Source organism: Oncorhynchus masou, unplaced genomic scaffold (assembly GCF_036934945.1).
Source record: "Oncorhynchus masou masou isolate Uvic2021 unplaced genomic scaffold, UVic_Omas_1.1 unplaced_scaffold_1755, whole genome shotgun sequence".
Classification (NCBI taxonomy): domain Eukaryota; kingdom Metazoa; phylum Chordata; class Actinopteri; order Salmoniformes; family Salmonidae; genus Oncorhynchus; species Oncorhynchus masou.
In genome coordinates this window covers 50,001-57,500 of record NW_027007715.1, presented here as the reverse complement: position 1 = coordinate 57,500, position 7,500 = coordinate 50,001, and the positions used below count along the sequence as shown (strand labels likewise).

The following is a 7,500-nucleotide window of genomic DNA, read 5'->3' as shown; positions in this document are numbered from 1 at the left end:
TTTTAATTACTCCATCCTAAGTGGATGTAAACTTCTGACGTCAACTGTACACCATTTAGCAGATGCTTTTATCCAAAGAAACGCAGTCCTGGTTAGTCGTGCATGCATACATGTTGTCTCACCAGATGAGAGAATGCATTTATTGAATTGCATAGAGAGAAAGGGAGGGTTAGTTAAGGTTAAGCGAATGATCGCCTGTAAGAGAGTGCTGAAACCCTTCCAGACCCTCTAATATTGACTCGCCTCTTTTCAAATCATTCAAACTATCTTTACCTTCTTGTAATCCTTAGTTTCAGAGCCGCCTCCTCTGTCGATACAGTCGTTACATGACACGTCGGACCTGAAGAGAGCAGAGACATCATGACTCCTCAGAGGTCAGAGATATTATAATGACTCCTCAGAGGTCAGAGATATTATAATGACTCCTCAGAGGTCAGAGATATTATAAAGACTCCTCAGAGGTCAGAGATATTATAATGACTCCTCAGAGGTCAGAGATATTATAATGACTCCTCAGGGGTCAGAGATATTATAATGACTCCTCAGGGGTCAGAGATATTATAATGACTCCTCAGAGGTCAGAGATATTATAATGACTCCTCAGAGGTCAGAGATATTATAATGACTCCTCAGAGGTCAGAGATATTATAATGACTCCTCAGAGGTCAGAGATATTATAATGACTCCTCAGAGGTCAGAGATATTATAATGACTCCTCAGAGGTCAGAGATATTATAATGACTCCTCAGAGGTCAGAGATATTATAATGACTCCTCAGAGGTCAGAGATATTATAATGACTCCTCAGAGGTCAGAGATATTATAATGACTCCTCAGAGGTCAGAGACATTATAATGACTCCTCAGAGGTCAGAGATATTATAATGACTCCTCAGGAGGTCAGAGATATTATAATGACTCCTCAGAGGTCAGAGATATTATAATGACTCCTCAGAGGTCAGAGATATTATAATGACTCCTCAGAGGTCAGAGATATTATAATGACTCCTCAGAGGTCAGAGATATTATAAAGACTCCTCAGAGGTCAGAGATATTATAATGACTCCTCAGAGGTCAGAGATATTATAATGACTACTCAGAGGTCAGAGATATTATAATGACTCCTCAGAGGTCAGAGATATTATAATGACTCCTCAGAGGTCAGAGATATTATAATGACTCCTCAGAGGTCAGAGATATTATAATGACTCCTCAGAGGTCAGAGATATTATAAAGACTCCTCAGAGGTCAGAGATATTATAATGACTCCTCAGAGGTCAGAGATATTATAATGACTCCTCAGAGGTCAGAGATATTATAATGACTCTTCAGAGGTCAGAGATATTATAATGACTCCTCAGAGGTCAGAGATATTATAATGACTCCTCAGAGGTCAGAGATATTATAATGACTCCTCAGGGGTCAGAGATATTATAATGACTCCTCAGAGGTCAGAGATATTATAATGACTCCTCAGGGGTCAGAGATATTATAATGACTCCTCAGGGGTCAGAGATATTATAATGACTCCTCAGGGGTCAGAGATATTATAATGATTCCTCAGGGGTCAGAGATATTATAATGACTCCTCAGAGGTCAGAGATATTATAATGACTCCTCAGAGGTCAGAGATATTATAATGACTCCTCAGAGGTCAGAGATATTATAATGACTCCTCAGAGGTCAGAGATATTGTAATGACTCCTCAGAGGTCAGAGATATTATAATGACTCCTCAGAGGTCAGAGATATTATAAAGACTCCTCAGAGGTCAGAGATATTATAATGACTCCTCAGAGGTCAGAGATATTATAAAGACTCCTCAGAGGTCAGAGATATTATAATGACTCCTCAGAGGTCAGAGATATTATAATGACTCCTCAGAGGTCAGAGATATTATAATGACTCCTCAGAGGTCAGAGATATTATAATGACTCCTCAGAGGTCAGAGATATTATAATGACTCCTCAGAGGTCAGAGATATTATAATGACTCCTCAGAGGTCAGAGATATTATAATGACTCCTCAGAGGTCAGAGATATTATAAAGACTCCTCAGAGGTCAGAGATATTATAATGACTCCTCAGAGGTCAGAGATATTATAATGACTCCTCAGAGGTCAGAGATATTATAATGACTCTTCAGAGGTCAGAGATATTATAATGACTCCTCAGAGGTCAGAGATATTATAATGACTCCTCAGGGGTCAGAGATATTATAATGACTCCTCAGGGGTCAGAGATATTATAATGACTCCTCAGGGCTCAGAGATATTATAATGACTCTTCAGGGCTCAGAGATAATACTCACTACTATGAGATAATCAGGAACCAGACTGAACACGTCAAAGGCTAAAGGTCAGATCCATACCTGGTGCTGGAGTGCCTGTCTGTCTGTGGATCCTGCCCGCTGCCTCCCAACCCTCCTCTCCACTGGGCTCGTTGTCATCACTCTACAGGACCACAGAGATCACTTGGTCAATACATTATGGATGGCAATGTCCTCATTACGGCAGGTTATTAACAGAATAAAATCTGGTAACCTTATAACCAGGACTAGCCCACCGTGCACTCATTATGGATGTCAATGTCATCCTTGTGACAGGTTACAAACAGTACATGTTATAAAGTCTACGCCGTCCTTATGAAAGGTTATAACCAGGACTAGCCCACCGTGCACTCATTATGGATGTCAATGTCATCCTTGTGACAGGTTACAAACAGTACATGTTATAAAGTCTACGCCGTCCTTATGAAAGGTTATAACCAGGACTAGCCCACCGTTCACTCATTATGGATGTCAATGTCATCCTTGTGACAGGTTACAAACAGTACATGTTATAAAGTCTACGCCGTCCTTATGAAAGGTTATAACCAGGACTAGCCCACCGTTCACTCATTATGGATGTCAATGTCATCCTTGTGACAGGTTACAAACAGTACATGTTGTAAAGTCTACGCCGTCCTTATGAAAGGTTATAACCAGGACTAGCCCACCGTGCACTCATTATGGATGTCAATGTCATCCTTGTGACAGGTTACAAACAGTACATGTTATAAAGTCTACGCCGTCCTTATGAAAGGTTATAAACAGGACTAGCCCACCGTGCACTCATTATGGATGTCAATGTCATCCTTGTGACAGGTTACAAACAGTACATGTTATAATGTCTACGCCGTCCTTATGAAAGGTTATAACCAGGACTAGCCCACCGTGCACTCATTATGGATGTCAATGTCATCCTTGTGACAGGTTACAAACAGTACATGTTGTAAAGTCTACGCCGTCCTTATGAAAGGTTATAACCAGGACTAGCCCACCGTGCACTCATTATGGATGTCAATGTCATCCTTGTGACAGGTTACAAACAGTACATGTTATAAAGTCTACGCCGTCCTTATGAAAGGTTATAACCAGGACTAGACCACCGTGCACTCATTATGGATGTCAATGTCATCCTTGTGACAGGTTACAAACAGTACATGTTATAAAGTCTACGCCGTCCTTATGAAAGGTTATAACCAGGACTAGCCCACCGTTCACTCATTATGGATGTCAATGTCATCCTTGTGACAGGTTACAAACAGTACATGTTATAAAGTCTACGCCGTCCTTATGAAAGGTTATAACCAGGACTAGCCCACCGTTCACTCATTATGGATGTCAATGTCATCCTTGTGACAGGTTACAAACAGTACATGTTATAAAGTCTACGCCGTCCTTATGAAAGGTTATAACCAGGACTAGCCCACCGTTCACTCATTATGGATGTCAATGTCATCCTTGTGACAGGTTACAAACAGTACATGTTGTAAAGTCTACGCCGTCCTTATGAAAGGTTATAACCAGGACTAGCCCACCGTGCACTCATTATGGATGTCAATGTCATCCTTGTGACAGGTTACAAACAGTACATGTTATAAAGTCTACGCCGTCCTTATGAAAGGTTATAAACAGGACTAGCCCACCGTGCACTCATTATGGATGTCAATGTCATCCTTGTGACAGGTTACAAACAGTACATGTTATAATGTCTACGCCGTCCTTATGAAAGGTTATAACCAGGACTAGCCCACCGTGCACTCATTATGGATGTCAATGTCATCCTTGTGACAGGTTACAAACAGTACATGTTGTAAAGTCTACGCCGTCCTTATGAAAGGTTATAACCAGGACTAGCCCACCGTGCACTCATTATGGATGTCAATGTCATCCTTGTGACAGGTTACAAACAGTACATGTTATAAAGTCTACGCCGTCCTTATGAAAGGTTATAACCAGGACTAGACCACCGTGCACTCATTATGGATGTCAATGTCATCCTTGTGACAGGTTACAAACAGTACATGTTATAAAGTCTACGCCGTCCTTATGAAAGGTTATAACCAGGACTAGCCCACCGTTCACTCATTATGGATGTCAATGTCATCCTTGTGACAGGTTACAAACAGTACATGTTATAAAGTCTACGCCGTCCTTATGAAAGGTTATAACCAGGACTAGCCCACCGTGCACTCATTATGGATGTCAATGTCATCCTTGTGACAGGTTACAAACAGTACATGTTATAATGTCTACGCCGTCCTTATGAAAGGTTATAACCAGGACTAGCCCACCGTGCACTCATTATGGATGTCAATGTCATCCTTGTGACAGGTTACAAACAGTACATGTTATAAAGTCTACGCCGTCCTTATGAAAGGTTATAACCAGGACTAGCCCACCGTGCACTCATTATGGATGTCAATGTCATCCTTGTGACAGGTTACAAACAGTACATGTTATAATGTCTACGCAGTCCTTATGAAAGGTTATAACCAGGACTAGCTCATGCACTCACATATACAGCCCTCATTATGTGATGTCAATGTCATCCTTCTTAGCAGTGCTTTTGACAGGTTATAATGCATGACTACGACAGGTTATAACGCATTTATGAGCAAGGGTTTGATAGGGTTATAAGCATAACTACGACAGGCTACAATGCATTTACGATCAAGGGTTTGATAGGGTTATAAGCATGACTACGACAGGCTATAATGCATTTATGATCAAGGGTTTGATAGGGTTATAAGCATGACTACGACAGGCTATAATGCATTTATGAGCAAGGATTTGATAGGGCTATAAGCATGACTACGACAGGCTATAATGCATTTATGAGCAAGGGTTTGATAGGGTTATAAGCATGACTACGACAGGCTACAATGCATTTATGAGCAAGGGTTTGATAGGGTTATAAGCATGACTACGACAGGCTATAATGCATTTATGAGCAAGGGTTTGATAGGGTTATAAGCATGACTACGACAGGCTATAATGCATTTATGATCAAGGGTTTGATAGGGTTATAAGCATGACTACGACAGGTTACAAAATGCACTCACATCTCCAGCCCTCTGAGCTCTCCTCCTGGCTCGGGCTCTCCGTCTCTCCCTGACGATACGGTCACTCTCACTCTCCCCTTCTGCACTCCTGTCCTGGCCGGAGGTCTGGGGACGAAGGGTCCCGGCCGGTTGAGTCAGCCCCAATAGGTCAGACTTCTGCAGGCTGGCGATACGGGGACCTCCAGCTTACTTCCTGAAGACAGTTATCATCTTTAGGAAATACGTTATCCAGCATACATGCATCATACTGATGACCCTGGATGTCCTATGTTGTACACCCCCTTATAAGAAGTGTAGCTATATTGCTTATACCAATCCTCTGATGTAATACCGTTGATCTAGGGTGTAGGGGTTGAATACAGCTGGTGTAGGGTGTAGTGTGTAGGGGTTAAATACAGCTGGTGTAGGGGTTAAATACAGCTGGTGTAGGTTGTAGGTGTTAAATACAGCTGGTGTAGGGTGTAGGGGTTAAATACAGCTGGTGTAGGGTGTAGTGTGTAGGGGTTAAATACAGCTGGTGTAGGGTGTAGTGTGTAGGGGTTAAATACAGCTGGTGTAGGGTGTAGGGGTTAAATACAGCTGCTCTAGGGTGTAGGGTGTAGGGTTAAATACAGCTGCTCTAGGGTGTAGGGTGTAGGGTTAAATACAGCTGCTCTAGGGTGTAGGGTGTAGGGGTTAAATACAGCTGCTCTAGGGTGTAGGGTGTCGGGGGTTAAACACTGCTCTCACCCCCTCTTCTGCTTTCTTCTTATTGGCCTCTTCCTTCTCCTCCTCCTCCCGTGCGGTCTTCATTGTCTTGTCTCTCCCTTCGTCCGTCTGAGCGGTCTTCATTGTCTTGTCTCTCCCTTCGTCCGTCTGAGCGGTCTTCATTGTCTTGTCTCTCCCTTCGTCTGTCTGTGCGGTCTTCATTGTCTTCTCAGCCTCCTTCAGGTCTGTGAGCGTCACCCCCTGATTGGACAACAGACCCGAGGTTTTAGTCATGTCCTTGTCAGACAGACAAATCGCAATGCCTGCCTATCTACTGGATCGTTCCATCTCATTTGCTTTGAAATCTCTTCTACTCCTTCACTGATTGGAGAAGACTTATCAGGTGAAGACAATATGATGAAAGGAAGCTCATTGGTTCCTCAGATCAGATGAAGGAGAGAAGACGAAGAGCGGAGAAATGCTGTGCATCTCCTGTCTGGATATATCTGACCTGAGTGGATCGCCGTGACTGTCTGGCGTGTCTGGAGCGAGCCTTCCTCTGAGCCTCAGCCTCTTCATCACGTACCGGGGTCAAGTAGGACCTGGATCAGGGAAACACAAAACATTATTTACTACCCATAACATTATCATAAAATGATTTAGACATCAGGCACTAGGGTCAGGTAGGACTTGGACCAGGGAACACAAATGATATAACTACATGGAACTATATTTAACAACAGGTGCCTACATTTAACTAATATTTAGCTACATAGATAACATAGACATTAGGAACGAAAAGAAGGACAAAGATAAGGAGAAAGGTGAGAGGGGAGAAAGGTGAGAGGGGAGAAAGGTGAGAGGCGAGAAAGGTAAGAGGGGAGAAAGGTAAGAGGGGAGAAAGGTGAGAAAGGTGAGAGGGGAGAAAGGTGAGAGGGGAGAAAGGTAAGAAAGGTGAGGGGAGAAAGGTGAGGGGAGAAAGGTAAGAAAGGTGAGGGGAGAAAGGTGAGAGGGGAGAAAGGTGAGAGGGGAGAAAGGTAAGAAAGGTGAGGGGAGAAAGGTGAGGGGAGAAAGGTGAGAGGGGAGTTAGGTGAGAGGGGAGAAAGGTGAGAGGGGAGAAAGGTGAGAGGGGAGAAAGGTGAGAGGGGAGAAAGGTGAGAGGGGAGTTAGGTGAGAGGGGAGTTAGGTGAGAGGGGAGTTAGGTGAGAGGGGAGTTAGGTGAGAGGGGAGTTAGGTGAGAGGGGAGTTAGGTGAGAGGGGAGTTAGGTGAGAGGGGAGTTAGGTGAGAGGGGAGTTAGGTGAGAGGGGGAGTTAGGTGAGAGGGGAGTTAGGTGAGAGGGGAGTTAGGTGAGAGGGGAGTTAGGTGAGAGGGGAGTTAGGTGAGAGGGGGGGAGTTAGGTGAGAGGGGAGTTAGGTGAGAGGGGAGTTA

The 7,500-nt window shown here is 43.5% G+C and overlaps 1 pseudogene; it reads right to left on the bottom strand.

Annotated features, from left to right (window-relative positions):
* The window catches only part of LOC135532175 (protein phosphatase 1 regulatory subunit 12A-like), a 57,723-nt pseudogene that overhangs the window by 14,591 nt on the left and 35,632 nt on the right, over positions 1–7,500 (bottom strand).